This window comes from Nelumbo nucifera, chromosome 1, assembly GCF_055504915.1.
Source record: "Nelumbo nucifera cultivar China Antique chromosome 1, China Antique-T2T, whole genome shotgun sequence".
Lineage (NCBI taxonomy): Eukaryota > Viridiplantae > Streptophyta > Magnoliopsida > Proteales > Nelumbonaceae > Nelumbo > Nelumbo nucifera.
The window spans coordinates 177,072,943-177,090,179 of NC_142649.1; positions in this window are offsets into that span (position 1 = coordinate 177,072,943).

The following is a 17,237-nucleotide window of genomic DNA, read 5'->3' on the forward strand; positions in this document are numbered from 1 at the left end:
TACTGATGGAAAAGTTCTTCAAGAGTTCATGTCTTATTTGGGTGTAGAGCTACAGTCTTTTTTATCCATTTCTCGTCGTCAATGTGGGTCTTATATTGCTGAGGAGAAATTTGTGGGATCGTCACTATTTGAAACACTTGCTATAGGCCGACTAAGTGGGTTTGAATCGACATACTAGTTGGATATTGGGTAAGGTGTGTTGGTATTGGGCTGTGGGCTTGTGATGAGATAGTTGGGTGTAGAATTTTGATGCAAATTGCCATTATGCTTAAAAAACCCCAAATCATTTTATATACCCCCGCTATTTATAGCCACTATATGCGGGTATCAATGGTTGAGATTGAAACGATTTGACGGTCCTCATGAAAACCGGCTGCGCGACCTTCAAGGGGAAATCAATTTAGTGCGTTTTTTGACGTTCGTGGAGCCTATAACTCGTGTGACATCCGTGCGTAGACCGTACGCAACCCGAGCTGCGCCTGGCAGAACCGAGCAGAAAACTGGTCCAACCTATGAGCTGGCAGACAAGAAAGTTTGGACTCCGAGCCAAATCCACCCGGCAGACTACGGACTCCCCGCGCTAGGTCAACACCCCTAGCATGGGGAGTGGGGGGCAATTGATGTTGGGTGATTTGACCCGACCTCGTAGCATGGGGGCACATGGACATGACCTGGCATAGGTGACAACTCAACGTGACAGCTTGGTCACTACTCAGAGCAGCGAGTTCGCCGAGGCCCGGCCAAACGACTTAGCGGGTGTGACAGCTCGTCGAGAAGCAAGGCCCAGCTCGCCCCAAACCTGAGGGTGGAGCACCAAGAGCTCCCCCATGCAATGGGACCTGAGCTCCTCCTAAGGGACTCCGAGCTCTCCCTTCCTAAGAAGGAAGCACCCCAACTTTTGGCTAAGTGTCCCGAGGGAGAAACACCTCGGGACAACACCATCGAGACTCCTATTCGTACTTGCTTAAGGCTCGCCTCCAATGCGGGCACCGCGGTGTACCTCGGCACCTCGGTGCAAGACAAACCTGCCCCAGGTGGTTCGGTGTATAGTAGCTCGGTAGACTGAAGGGAGATCTGCCTGACATCCGTTCGTGCCTGACATCCGTACCTGCCGGATCCGGTGCAGTGCTCGGATCCCTTGCCAGGCGGCGTTTTGCCAGCCATCTCTAAAAGGCATGGCACACTTGATGAGTCCGTACCCTGCAATAGCAGCCTGTAGCAGCAGCCTGCACCTGCCACCCCTGCCCTAGAAGTAACAGCTAGGGCAGTGGCGGTTACGTCTGATGTGACCGAGCTCCAGTATAAAAGGACCCCGACCCTCATGAAGCAAAGGTATTGAAGCTAGCACTTTCAGCACTCTTAACTCTCTGTGTCTTCTTTGAGTTTTTCTCAAAGTTCTAACTTAGCCATCGGAGTGTTCCCTCAGGGAGAGCTCCCCAGGAACCCTTCACCTTCCTCTTCCTCTCAGGTGCCGTTCGTCACAGCTAGGAGCCAACTCTCAGGCAGTTAGGAGTGCCCAGATTGTGCTGCATCACTTCTTACCAAACAAACTTTTAGCTGTTTTAGAGTTCCCTTTTTTAGAATTGACCAACTTCCCCCCTCTTAAAATCCGAAAAAAGAATTTCCCCTTAAAGTGACTTCCCTTTTTTAGATTTCTTTCACGTTATGTCAACATTCTTTCTTTGATTTAATAAATCATTATAGAACGACCTGCGGAGCAGTTCGTAGAGCGAGCCACACCTATCGAAGAGACCATCCCATCCTGGCTTCGGCAGAGGACCCAGCCCGAGTACTTCAGATCGATGCTTCTATTGAAGAACCCCTGCGGTCTTATAACTCATAGGCCCCAACATTATAACTCATAGGCTCAACACTAATCCTGTAGTTAGGCCCGTTAGACAGAAGAAATGCAACCTAGCCCAGAGTGATGGAGGGCAGTCGACGAGGAGGTCGGGAAGCTCCTTGCAGCCGATTTTATCAGGGAGGTTCATTACCCGAGTTGGGTGGCCAACCCCGTTCTGGTGAAAAAGGCCAACGATAAATGGCGCATGTGCGTCGACTACACCGACCTGAACCGAGCTTGCCCAAAGGACTGCTTCCCACTTCCCAAGATCGACCGTCTAGTGGACACGACCTCGAGGGACGAGTTGCTGAGCTTCCTGGATGCCTATTCGGGCTACAATTAGATCGGGATGGACCCAGCGGATGAAGAGAAAACTGCTTTCATAACCGAGTTCGCCTGTTACAAGGTCATGCTCTTCGGGTTGAAAAACACTGGGGCCACTTTTCAAAGACTTGTAAACAAACTGTTTGAGCCACTAATTGGAAAAAAAGTAGAGTGTTATGTAGACGATATGGTTGTCAAAACCCAATTTTCACATGAGTTAATACAAGATTTACATTCAATTTTCAAAATTTTGTGTAGATTTAATATGAAGCTAAACCCCAACAAGTGTGTCTTTGGTGTCACCTCGGGTAAATTCCTAGGGTACATCATTAACTGGCGAGGCATTGAGGCCAACCCGGACAAAATCAAAGCCATCCTAGAAATGAGACCACCCCGAAAATTAAAGGAGGTCCAGAAGCTGAACGGCTAGTTAGCCGCTCTGAGCCGCATTATGTCCAAGTCAGCAGATCGCTGCCTACCCTTCTTTAAGGCCATAAAAGGCAAAGGCTTTGAATGGACCGAAGAGTGCCAGCTCGCGTTCGACGAGCTCAAAAGGCACCTCGCCAGCATCCTAGTCTTAACCCAACCCGAAGTAGGTGATGTTTTAGAGCTATACCTCTCGGCAAGTGATGAGGCGGTCAGCTCGGTACTAATAAGAGAAGTAGATCGGGTCCAACGACCCGTCTAGTATGTTAGTAAAGTGTTGCAGGGAGCAGAGACAAGGTACCCAGAGATAGAAAAGTTAGCCTATGCACTGGTCATAGCAGCTCGAAAGCTCCACCCGTACTTCCAAGCTCACACCATCGTTGTCCTTACCTACAAACCTCTGAGGCAAGTTTTGCTCAAACCCGAGGTCTCGGGAAGGTTGACAAAGTGGGCCGTCGAGCTCAGCGAGTACGAACTCCAGTATAAACCGCGAACTGCTATCAAGGCCCAAGCCTTGGCAGATTTCGTCGCAGAATGCACCTTTAGCTCCGAAGTCCCCAGGCCGGTGGAACATGAGGCCGCCAGTATGGGAGAGCTTGGGGTTCCCGGGCTGGTTGAACTCGAGCACCGTTAAGTAGCAACCAGCGCGACATCTCTCCTAGTTAGGCCAAGTGCGAGCTGGGACGAGGAACCTTGGATCCTTCATGTCGATGGCTCGTCAAACCGGCAGGGCAGTGGGGCTGGGATCGTTCTGTATGAGCCAAGTGGTGTGAAACTGGAGTACGCACTACGCCTTGAGTTCGTGGCATCCAACAACGAAGTAGAGTATGAGGTGCTACTAGCCGGGCTGGACATGGCAAAGGAAGTGAAAGCCAAACACATTGTCGTCTGCAGCAATTCCTAGCTCGTGGTCAATCAGGTTATGGGTGAGTACGAAGCTCGCGAGCCAACCATGGTAGCATACTTAGCCAAAGTGAGAAGAGCTCTGCTCAACTTCCGGTCACACTTCATCCAGCAAGTCCCAAGGTTAGAGAATGCTGAGGTTGATGCCCTATTCCGGTTAGCTAGCACTGGTGATAACACCATGAGGACTGTGTATATAGAGAACTTGCCTCGGCCTAGCATTCTCAAGGGGGCAGAGGAGGTCGCTCCCGTTGTTCAAGCAGAGCCGAGCTGGATTGATCCACTCACGAGCTTCTTGCTACACGGGACCCTCCCCGCAGATCGTAATGCTGCCAAGAGGGTAGAGCGTCAGGCAGCCAAATACGCCATGATAGACGGACGACTGTACCGAATATCCTACACGCTCCCCTACCTGCGCTGCCTACGACCCTCTCAAGCCGAGCTTGCCCTCCGCAATACTCATGAGGGCCTGTGCGGTGGGCACTTGGGGGGCAGAGCCCTCGCTCAGAAAGCACTACGACAGGGGTAATATTGGCCAACGATGAAGGCAGATGTGACCGAGCTCGTCAAAAAATGCGACAAGTGCCAGAAGCACGCCAACATCCACCACCGAACTGCTGCCAACCTAAAGTACCTCACTAGCCTGTAGCCATTCGCACAATGGGGGATTGACATTCTCATGCCATTCCCACCAGCTACAGGACAAAGGAGGTTCTTGGTGGTAGCTGTCGACTATTTTACGAAGTGGGTCGAAGCTGGACCTCTCGCAACAATCACAGTCCGGAATGTGTAGAACTTTTTTTGGAAGAACATAGTGTGTTGTTTCGGGTTACCTCGGGTACTAATCTCCGACAATGGTAAGTAGTTTGAAGACAACAAATTCCAAAACTGGTGTCAGGACATGGGAATTCAGCAGAAATTCACCTCAGTGGCACACCCTTAGGCAAATGGTCAAACAAAAGTCACAAATAGAGCTATTCTCCGCGGACTAAAGGCATGACTAGACCGAGCTAAGGGACTATGGGCAGACGAGCTGCCCAGTGTATTGTGGGCCTATCGCACCATAGAAAAGACAGCCACAGGAGAAACCCCCTTTAACCTCACCTACGACACTGAAGTAGTCATTCCAGCCGAGATTGAAGTCCCCTCGCTAAGAGTAGAAGCGCATGATGACAGGGCGAATGAAGACGAGCTACACACCAATCTTGACTTGCTTGAAGAAGTACGGGGCCTTGCATACATCAGGACCGCAGCCCATCAACAAAGGGTAGCTCGGTACTATAACACCAGGGTAAAAAAGCAGACTCTATGCGTTAGCGACCTAGTTCTCCATAAGGTTATGGTGCCTGAACCCGGTGTTGGCAAGCTCGGTCCAAACTGGGAAGGACCCTACCGAGTAAAGCGAGTACTCGGGGAAGGAACGTACGAGCTCGAAACCCTGGAAGGGGAACAAGTACATCGGGCATGGAATATTGTCAACTTAAGGCAGTATTACCTATAAATAACTGAGTGAACCATGAGTCATTCTCAGGGCTTAAGGGCCAAAACGCCGAGTTGACAGAGACCTCGGCGCAATAAAACACAGTCGCTCCTATGCCATGGGCGAACACCGAGAGTAGGCCACGGAACTCTCAGAGCTCAAGGGCCAAAATGCCAAACTAACAGACTCCGACATAATAACCTAGCCACCCTGATGACGCGAACAAATTCTTAGGAGCTAAGACACCGAGCTAACCAAGGAGCTCGGCACCACAGTACATGATGCATCAAGGGCGCAAGCAGACCAGCAGATTCCGCGATGCTTAGCTCACCTCGGCATATGACCAGAAGACAGTTCAGGCACATGCCATACTATGCCTCACTGTCAATCACCTCGGTGCACGCCACAAGACAATTCGGGCATGTGCCTTACTATGCCCTACTATGTCAATCATCTCGCATATTCAACCATGATAGCTCGGATAAAACAACACTTGGGAAAGAAAGATCAATTTCATTAACAAGTAAGTTTTGTACAGTGAGCTTGCCAAAAAAAAAAAAAAACCACTACAAAGACGGAGCTCGTAGGCTTGGAATACAAGGACAATCACTTCGGGGGCTCTTCGTCTCCACGTGAGACCTCCTCAGGAGCTTCGAGCTGGTCAGGGGTGTCCGCTTCTTCGTCACCATCCTCCTCCTCTGAATCTGGATCCTCTGTGGCTTGACGAGCTATTTCATCCGTGATTTGCGAGGTGGTGATGGCACTTGTGTCAAGCTCGGGGTACGTGTGCCTTATGAACCACCTGCTGAGCTTGAACCCCTTGCGGTAAGCCTCCCCTAGAACGGCATCGAATTTATCAAATTGGATGTACTCCGCGACAGCCTTGACTTTCGTCTCCTCTATCGCTTGAGTGAAGATCTCAGTCTTCTCTTCGAGGTCCGCCTTCAGAAACTCCACCTCGTGCAAGAGGGCCTTCTTATTCTCCTTAAGGCCTTCCGCCTCTACCCTGAGGGCGTCCAGCTCGCCCTCAGCACGCCCTTCTCGTGTGCCAACTCTGCTTTGAGGGCCTCCACCTCGCCCCTTAGCATGTCCTTCTTGCGTGCTAGCACGTCCTTCTCGTGTGCTAGCTCGTCTCTCTCCGCCGTCAGCACCGTAATAATATCCCTCTGGCCCCTGGCGCCGCTCTCCAACTGGTGGATTTACTCGTGAGCTGCCAGTAGATCGGTATGGGCAGCGCAGGAAGACTCCTCGGTGGTCAGAGCCCGCTTCAGGTTCCTCTTAGACTAAAGAGCAAGGGCGTGCACGACGGAGTTCGCCTGACAAAGGAAGTTAGTTAGTACCGAAGAAAAGTATATATATATATATATAAAAGAAAAGGAAAGGAAAAAGAAGAGAACTTACCAGCCCGGGCCCCGAGCTGAGCTGCTACATCAGCAGCCCATTCTCGGTTGTACGAATGGGCTCGGCGGAGACTTCGGTTGCTACGTCAGCAGCCCCGGTGGCGACCTCTGGCTTAGTTGCCGCCCTCATAGCGGGCTCGACCGAAGTCTCGGGCTCCCTAGGTGGTATTTCCTCCTCCATTTCAATAATCGGAGGAGCCCAGGGAGCTCGGGCTCGGAGGTTGGAGCCGGCAGAAGCTTGGGCTCGGGAGTGGGGGCTGGAGTTGACTTGATACGGGCTCTCTTAGCAGCTTGCTTCTTCCTTCCCTTCATGTGCTTGAAGGCCGATCTCCCTTAAGTTTGTCTGCCTCCATGGGACTTGCAACAGAGCTCAGCATTAGTACTCGAGTAAAAGAAAGGAGCAGGCCAGACAACTAAGGTACTAACTACCTACCCGGACTCAAGCCGGCCTGGATGAGCATACTCTCGGTGATGAAGTCCTTGAAACTACAACCGACCTCAGCCCACGATTGGAATGTCTCCCTGGTCTTCGTGTCGAGGATGATGCCGGGGTCTTGGATAGCCGCCCTCCAATGAGTAGGGAAGGGCCACCCTGCAGGGTTCCGGACTACGAAGTAGTCCTGCTTCCAGGCCGGGATCTTGCTAGGAAGCTTATGCATCAACTTGAACCCCGGGCGAGGGGACAAGTAGTACGCCCTCCTGTGCTCGGGGAGAACGCATGAAGCGCTCTTCTTGATGGTGAGGATAGAACAAAATATGTCCAAGTTAAGGGGGAGGACATACTCGTAGCAGAGGGAGATGGTCTCGACCACGTTATGGACCGAGTTCGGGTGAAGCTGGTCTGTCGTAACGTTGAAGTGGATCAAGACCTCCACTATGAGTGGATGGAAGGGAAGGCGTAGCTCGGCTATGAGCTGGTCCTGGAAGATTACGACCTCATCAGGGCCGTGCTCCCATGGGAAGTTACCCGTAGGAATACTGTAGGTGTACTCCCTGGGCAGGTTGTACTGCTGAATGAGTTGACAGAGCCTCTCCAAGGTCATTGTGGAAGGCCCGAACCTGTCCGGCATCCGACCTCGGTGAGAGGTGGATGCCAAGTTACTCGAGGCCACCCGCGCCTCGGGGGACTGGACTCCGGTAGGGTTATCCTGAGGCGAGGTACCCACCTCGGGCACCTCGGGCTCATCTAATTGGCTATCAAAGGAAGACATAATGAAACCGAAGAACAGCTAGGGTGACTCACCGAAAAGAGATGGACCAGACTGGGAAGAACTGACCCGAGCTGGAGGCTTTGGACGCGAGCTCAAAACTACAATTGAAGATTTGTGGTGAAGAAAAATGGCCAGGACCCCCGCTATTTATAGCCACTATACGCAGGCATCAACGGTTGAGATCAAAATGATCTGACGGTCCTCATAAAAACCGGTTGTGCGACCTTCAAGGTGAAATCAGTTTAACGCGTTTTATGATGTCCGCGGAGTCTATAACTCACGTGACGTCCGTGCATAGACCGTACACGACCCGAGCTGCGCTTGGCAGAACCGAGCAGAAAATCGGTCCAACCTATGAGCTGGCAAACAAGAAAGTTTGGACTCCTAGCCAAATCCACCCGGCAGACTTTGGACTCCCCGCGCTAGGTCAACACCCCTAGAATGGGGAGTGGGGGGCAATTGATGTTGGGTGATTTGGCTCGACCTCGTAGCATGGGGACACGTGGACATGACCTGGCATAAATGACAACTCAACGTGACAGCCTGGCCACTACTCGGCGCAGCGAGCTCGCCGAAGCCCGGCCAAACGACTCAGCGGGTGTGACAGCTTGTTGAGAAGCAAGGCCCAACTCGCCCCGAACCTAAGGGTGGAGCACCCCGAGCTCCCCCATGCAAAGGGACCCGAGCTCCTCCTAAGGGACTTTGAGCTCTCCCTTCCTAAGAAGGAAGCACCCCAACTTTTGGCTAAGTGTCCTGAGGGAGAAACACCTCGGGGCAGCACCATCGAGACTCTTGTTCGTACTTGCTTAAGGCTCGCCTCCAGTGCGGGCACCTCGGTGTACCTCGGCACCTCGGTGCAAGACAAACCTGCCACAGGTGGTTCGGTGTACAGTAGCTCGGAAGACTGCAGGGAGATCTGCCTGACATCTGACATCCATACTTGCCGGATCCGGTGGCAGTGCTCGGATCCCTTGCCAGGCGGCGTTCTACCTACCGTCTCTGAAAGGCATGGCACGCTTGACGAGTCCGTACCCTGCAGTAGCAGCTTGTAGCAGCAGCCTGCACCTGCCACCCCTGCCCTGGCAGTAACGGCTAGGGCAGTAGCAGTTACGTTTGATGTGACCGAGCTCCGGTATAAAAGGACCCCGACCCTCACGAAGCAAAGGTATTGAAGCTAGCACTTTCAACACTCTTAACTTTCTATGTCTTCTTTGAGTTTTTCTCAGAGTTCTAACTTAGCCATCGGAGTGTTCCCTCAGGGAGAGCTCCCTGGGAACCCTTCACCTTCCTCTTCCTCTCAGGTGCCGTCCGTCACAGCTAGGAGCCAACTCTCAGCCAGTTAGGAGTGCCCAGATTGTGCTGCATCACTTCTTACCAAACAGACTTTTAGCTGTTTTAAAGTTCCCTTTTTTAGAATTGACCAACTTTCCCCCCTCTTAAAATCCGAAAAAAGAACGCCCCCTTAAAGTGACTTCCCTTTTTTAGAGTTCTTTCACGTTATGTCAACATTCTTTCTTTGATTTAATAAATCATTATAGATGTATTTTTATTCTTTCATTCTCTAATACCAAAAAGGAGATCGAAATCCAAAGGTTTTTGGGTCACTAAATTCACCTAAAGGGGGATAGAGAGAGGTTGAGATTTTATTCATTCTAGCAGGGACCAGGTTATCCCCACCCCATCCTTCCGAGGATCTCTATTCCCCATGATTTTTTATGATATCAATCATTTTGTTTTTTTATTGGATACTATTTTAAAAATTAATAATAAAATAGTTAGAATTTGCAATTTATTAGAAAAGATCTAAATATATTCATACATATTCAATCATATTTTTAAAATATTGATATACATACATACATACATAAATTAATGATTTCATAAATTTATCTAACAATAATAAAAATAAAGTAAAACTGATTTTATTAATAGAAATTAATAAAAATAAAGTAATTTAAATTCTGATTAAATTAAAACATTGTTGATGAAACTAATAAATATTAATGATTAATTAAAACATTCAAGATTTAAGATAAAAATTATTGATTGTAAATTTAATTGTTATTAATTTAAAATTCATTTGAATTCCATTTTAATATTATAAAAGTAAATGAAATCAATACAACAGTTGTCTAAAAATAACAAATATGATGTTGATTAGTATGTACATCTATTTCGTTTCCATGGTTGTGTCTTTTCTCTACAATTTGCAGGAAGGGCCGATTATTTGCATATATATCACTATCACCTCTCTTATTTCTTAATTTCATAAATCTCTCCAGTCATATTCATTTGCCCCACACATTCAAATTAAAGTTATGTCTACATTCTATCATTGATTTAGTAAATCGTTATAGTTGTATTTTTATTCTTTCGTTCTCTAACACCAAAAAGGAGATAGAAATCCAAAGGTTTTAGCGTCACTAAATTGACCAAAAGGAGGATGCAGGGAGAGGTTGAGATTTTATTTATTCTAATTTAATAAACCAATAAAATAGTATCCAATGATGATTCATGATTCAGTTTAATATCTCACAAGATACATGTCCTGGTCCACATATCTAAGGGCTAGCAAGGACCAGGTCATGCCCTGGTCCACATATCTAAGGGCTAGCAAGGTTTTAGGGTCACTAAATTCACCTAAAGGGGGATAGAGAGAGGTTGACATTTTATTCATTCTAGCAGGGACCAGGTTATCCCCACCCCCATCCTTGCGAGGATCTCTATTTCCCATGATTTTTTATGATATCAATCATTTTCTAATTTATTGGATACTATTTTAAAAATTAATAATAAAATAGTTAACATTTACAATTCGTTAGAAAAGATTTAAATATATTCAAACATATTTAATCAATTTTTTAAAATGTTGATATACATACATACATACATACATACATACATACATACATACATACATACATACATACATACATGAAGGGATGAGAGATCCATCATATGGATGGTCGAACCCTGCAGGAAGGTTGGGCGAAATTTCAAAAATTTATTTCTCTCCCATCTCGAATCGCATTCCCTATTTTAGAAAACTGCATTTTCAATGATCAATCTTGAACCAAATCAGACCAGATCTGGAACCAAAAGGGAGGACATGGATATACCGGATATGGAGTAGCAGTAACTCCCAATGAAGGTGTTCACGCCCCCAAGGAGAAATCCAAAAACTGCTTCCACCGAAGATGACACAGTGTGAGGTGAAACAGGATCAGTAGGACGGCTCTTCAACAAGAACCAAATTCTTCAGCAAGAATGGGGTAGAGGCTAGTGAGCACAACTTCAAATTGCCTCTTCTGCCAAGATGTAATATCAAGAATAATTCTTGATCACTCCCACAAGTGGAGATCGAACTGGGTAGGGGCGGCAAGAACATGGGAGAACTTTGTAGACTGTTGTAACGTCTGTTGTGTGTTTTGCATGTCCGCCCTGCTCTCTTATTTATAGCCTTAAAGAGACAATCTCCTAATCTAATTAGGAGTTTCCTAATCCAAATCTTTATTTGGATCTGGACTCTTTAAGTGATAAGGATAATCCCTTATCTTATAAGTAGTTTAATATCAACTTAATCCTAATCAAATTAGGAGTTTTTGATCCAAATCTTTATTTGGATCTAGACTTTTTAAGTGGATAAGACTTATCCTCTTATCCTTATTTGCTGATCCAAGCCCAAATCTGCCCCTATTTAATTAATCTAATTAACCCAGTTCGAATTGGGCTTTAGGCCCATTGAGTTTATGTGTTCACTTAACCTCTTAACTTGTTGCCAGTTGGCTCTCCATGTATGACGTGGGATCCAAACATTGATCTACACATCAGCCACATGGGTTCATTCCATCCTTTGTTACAAGGCCTGGCCGAATTCACTGTAGGAGACAGTGAACCCTGAGTCCATCACTATGGGCTCTTAATGGGCCCAACATTTACATTAAATGGTCATTGGGTCCAGCCACCTTATGAAAACCCAAGAACTGTGGGTAGATGCAAGATTAGCCCATCAGGTATTACCCTCAATGGTCTTACACTTAACCTCTCAGCCTATAATGATCAAACACTACCCGACAAGAGAGGATCTCATCCTCGGCTGCAAGGAACAGTGTTGCGCTCTCTACTCACATTGATCCCGGGAATTAAAACCTTTTGCAAACATTTTGAAACCATATATATATATATATATATATATATATATATATATATATATCTTTGTATATAAAATATATTTTGCAAAAACAAATTTCAACGGTTGAAATCAACTGTCGACAGTTTTAGGTTTCCATCAGAAAGAGTGCATCCCCGATCATTCACTTTGTCCGACAAAGGGGATGATCTTATCACTATGTTCACCCACTTAGATTAATTCTAGGACTGTCCCAACAAACCTAGGTTTTGACCCCCTCTAAGGATCTCACTGATTGACATATAAAAGACAGCCCAACCCGACACCTGGTGCAGTACCATAATCGAGTCTAGGGGTCAGGTGTAACATTCCAGTTTTGCCCATTTATCACCAAGGTCCAGGGCAATACCGGAATTTCGGTCCGGTTCAGGGCTTCAAGAAAACCCACACTGCATGTACCTCAGGTCTCACCCTGGCAGATGAGACAAGCCACCCCAACCAACTTGATGGTACATCAGTGTCAGCTTTGGCAGGATATATCTCCCCAGATCTATCCAACGGCTGTAAAGATTCTAAACTAACACGAGTCTCATAAGTGTGCAGTTTAAGGGTATTACACAGAAACACATCACAATGACATGAATCAATTATGTACTTTATTCATTTACAATAAATGTCAAAAGGTACATCAATCTGATTGGAGTTAAGGGCATAACTGTCTAACAATACATACATACATACATATAAGTGGGAATCTCCACAGGGTCCAAGTCTAATTTCATACAAGGTCTAAAGTTTGAGAAGGGAGGGTTCTCTAAGATGAGATGGCAAAAGAATTGGAAGTTTTGTCAGCAAATTACTAGGATATAAATTTATCTAACAATAATAAAAATAAAGTAAAACTGATTTTATTAATAGAAATAAATAAAATAAAATGATTTATATTCCAATTAAAATAATAAAAACATATCTTGCAATTAATAAAAATAAATTTATCCATAAATTTTACTAAAAATTAAAATCCATTTAAGATAAAAATTATTGATTGTAAATTTAATTGTTATTAATTTAAAGTTCATTTGAATTCCATTTTAAAATTATAAAAGCAAATAAAATGAATACAACAGTTGTCTAAAAATAACTAATAAAATATAATTATTAATAGAAATTAATAGCTAGTAAGAGTAAATAAAACAATTATATAAATTCTCTTTTTACAAAACTCCTTTTTCTCCTCTACAAACGGACAAGTTTGCAAATTCTCCAATTAAAGTATTAATTAGTTATACAGAGGATCTTGATGGAATCCCACCTTTGTTTTTTTTTTTTTTTTTAAAATGAATCCCACCTTTGTGAGGAAAGAAGGCTAGGCCACTTTCTTCTCGTTTGTACCTTGAAATCAAAAGCTCGAAAATTATGGATTCAACTAATGTCAACGACTCCACGAGAGAAGAAGGTCAATTCACTGGTAGGAAATGCATGGTTTTATTCTATTTTGGCCATATTTTGCATAGTTGCATTGATTGTTTTCTTTTGGGTCTTCTTTCTTTCTTTTGCACCGCTACAAATTGGAAGAGATTTTCTTTGCAATAAGTACAAAGTTTGGAACTAAGTCACTATCGATTTCTTTACAGTCTTTTTGTTTTTGGCTAACGATTTCTTTACACTCTTTACAATCAAGGCATCCTTTACAATGATGAAGCTTCAAGGCATGTGCATGAGATCGGTTAGGCTGCAATGGTTGAGCTGTTGAAGAGCTCTGTTTGGTCGCGCAAGCCTGAGTTGGCCATGCTTGAAAGCAACCTGACAGATTTGATGTGTAAATGTGATGTGAACACCACTTTCTTCCAAAATGTACTTCCCGGACAAACTTATATAACACAATATGAATGGAACGATGAGATGACCTGCAGAGTGTAGACATGAGACATCTCCCACTATCCCTGGGCTCTCTTCATCAAGAATAATTTCCTGATGATTATTATTCAGGATGTAATATAATTTTAAGAAGTGGGCATTTCAAATACAAAACACGTTTTGCTCTTTTGGATCGTAGAATAAGTAACCCATAGAGCCATTGGGGTAGCCTATAAATAGGTAACAATTGGTCTTGGATTCTAATTTGTCAGCACTAGTTCTTTTAACATGTGCTAGACAACCCAAAATTTTCAAGTGTCTCACACTTGGTTTCTTACCAGTCCAATGCTCATAGGGAGTCTTCGGAATGGATTTGGTTGGAACTCAATTCAGCACATATATCGCAGTCTTTAATGCGTAACCCCAAACGGATGTGGGTAGTTCTGAGTGTATGAGAAGTGATCAGACCACATCCAATAAAGTCCGGTTCCTCCTTTCTGACACACCGTTTAACTGTGGTGTAGCAGGAGGAGCTAGTTGTGATACTATCCCATTGTCCTTTAAGTAGTCACTGAATTCATTATAGAGATACTCGCCACCTCGATCTGATCGAAGGGTCTTAATTTCTTTCCCTAACTGTTTCTCGACTTCTTGTCTGAATTCTTTGAACTTTTCAAAAGATTCAGACTTATGTCTCATTAGGTACACGTAACGATACCGTGAGTAATCATCGGTAAAGGTTATAAAATAAACATGCTGATTATGTGTCCTAATATTCAGGGGACCACATACATCAGTATGTATAAGGTCAAGTGTGCCTGTAGACCTTTCAGGCTTTCCCGTAAATGGCCGTTTCGTCATCTTACCCTGAAGGCAAGTTCACAAGTTGGAAGATCTTCTACGGTTAGAAAATCTAAAGGACCATCCGTTACCAAACTTGTGATACGATCTATGTTAATGTGGTCAAGTCGGTAATGTCACAGGCATGTGGGATTAACTGTATCACGAGTCCTCTTCTTGGGGATTATTTCTGACGTAGTTTTGGTAATGTTTGCTTCTAGAGAAGGATGCTTAATGGAGGGATAAAAAAACTTCATAGATCTAATTTAGGTGAAACCAAAGTGGCTCCTATTGGCTTTCATAAAGCTAGATTTAGATGGGCCCTAAACAGTTAGGGTTCCGCATGGTTCCTCTTGGGGAGGAAGCTGGAGTGGGGCCCACCACGTAGGGATATCATCCAATGATCTTAAGGACACCATGACAATTATGTGCATTCAGCCATGGTGTGCGTAAGAGCCACTATCGAAACAGCATGGGCCAATTGCTTATGGCCCATGAACGTAGCACATCACACATCCATACATCACATGCATGAAATCCATAATTGATCCAATCAATTAAATAACTGTAAAACCCATATATAAAGCCCATTTAATTTCATAATATTACCAATTAATATTATCTAGGTATATGGGCGGAACTACAAAGAGCAGTTCGGCCCATATAGCATTTATGCTAAATTGGGCTAAAGCAGTTTTAATAGATTAAAACTGGATTTTACAGATGTGGGCCGAATTGCATCTTGCAATTAACCATCAATCACTCGGCCCATATAGAAAATTTTAGGGCTGAGAACAACCCCTTATCGAACCACAGATTCGGTCCAACCAGTTTGGTCCAATCTAGTTCGAATGAGTCTAGGGTTTGATGTTTAATTCAAGATTCAATTCAAGAAGATGATCTGAAATTAAACAACTGATGCATGACAATCAAGAATCAATAAGAGGGTTGTTTGTAAGATTGCTACCCTACAAAACAAATATTTGTTCGCAGTATGCAGTTTCCAAAACTGCAAATCACAGATTGCTGAACCCGAATCTGTGAAATTCTCTCCTTTGCACTTTCTGCTTCGTCTTCGAATGAAACAAAATAGAAAACCTAATTTTTCTATTATTATTACATCAGATTTGAATTTCTATACATTCCGTCTAAAAATTAAAAAAATAAAATTAATTACAAACCAAGAATGAATAGAATAAATAAGTAGGTGCGCAGATTTCTTACGCCAATAAAAGAATTAGGTCTCCACCATACGAACAATTCATAATCCAAGAAAAATATATAGAACAATTCTAAATACAAATCAGATTAATAAAGATTTAATTTCAGATCATTCACCCAAAAACTAGGAACTGATTTCCCAGAAAAACGTTAACTGCGCAAATCGGGTAGAACGCCTTCTGCCCATTTTTGCAAATCCAGATTTTGTTTAATTCGGTTCAAGATTTGAACCTGACTCTGATACCATTCTGAAGGGATGAGAGATCCATCATATGGATGGCCGAACCCTGCAGGAAGGTTGGGCGAAATTTCAAAAATTTCTCTCTCCCATTTGGGAATTGCATTCCCTATTTTAGAAAATTGCATTTTCAAGGATCAATTTTGAACCAAATCGGAAACCAAAAGGGAGGACAAAGATATACCTGATACGGAGTAGCAGTAACTCCCAATGAAGGTGTTCATGCCGAAGGAGAAATCCAAAAACTGCTTCCACTGAATATGACACAGTGTGAGGTGAAACAGGATCAGTAGGATGACTCTTCAGCAAGAATGGGGTAGAGGGCTGGTGAGCATGACTTCAAATTGCCTCTTCTGCCAAGAAGCAATATCAAGAACAATTCTTAATCACTCCCACAAGTGAAGATCGAACTGGGTAGGGGCGGCTAGAACAAGGGAGAACTCTATAGACTGTTGTAATGTTTGTTGTGTGTTTTGCATGTCTGCCATGCTCTCTTATTTATAACCTTAAAGAGACAACCTCTTAATCTGATTAGGAGTTTCCTGATGCAAATCTTTATTTGGATATTGACTATTTAAGTGATAAGGATAATCCCTTATCTTATCAATAGTTTAAGATCAGCTTAATTCTAATCAAATTAGGAGTTTCCTGATCCAAATCTTTATTTTGATCTAAACTCTTTAAGTGGATAAGACTTATCCTCTTATCCTTATTTGCTGATTCAAACCCAGATTTTCCCCTATTTAATTAATCTAATTAACCCAGTTTGAATTGGGCTTTAAGCCCATTAAGTTTATGTATTCACTTAACCTCTTAACCTGCTGCTAGTTGGCTCTCCTTGTATGACGTGGGACCTAAATATTGATCTACACATCAGCCACATGGGTTCAGCCCAGCCTTTGTTACAAGGCTTGGCCGAATTCACTGTAAGAGACAGTGAACCCTTGAGTCCATCACCATGGGCTTTTAATGGGCCCAACATTTACATTAAATGGTCATTGGGTCCAGCCACCTTATGAAAACCCAAGAACTGTGGGCAGATGCAAGATTAGCCCATCAGGTATTACCCTTAATGGTTTTACACTTAACCTCTCAGCACATAATGATCAAACACTACCCGATAAGAGAGGACCTTGTCGGACAAAGGGGCTGATCCTATCACTATGATCACCCACTCAGATGAATTCTCGGACTGTCCCAACAAACCTAGGTTTTGACCCCCTCTAAGGATCTCACTGATTGGCATATCAAAGACAGTCCAATCCGACACCTAGTGCAGTACCATAATTGAGTCTAGGGGTAAGGTGTAACATTTCAGTTTTGCCCATCTATCTCGAAGGTCTAGGGTAATACCAGAATTTCGGT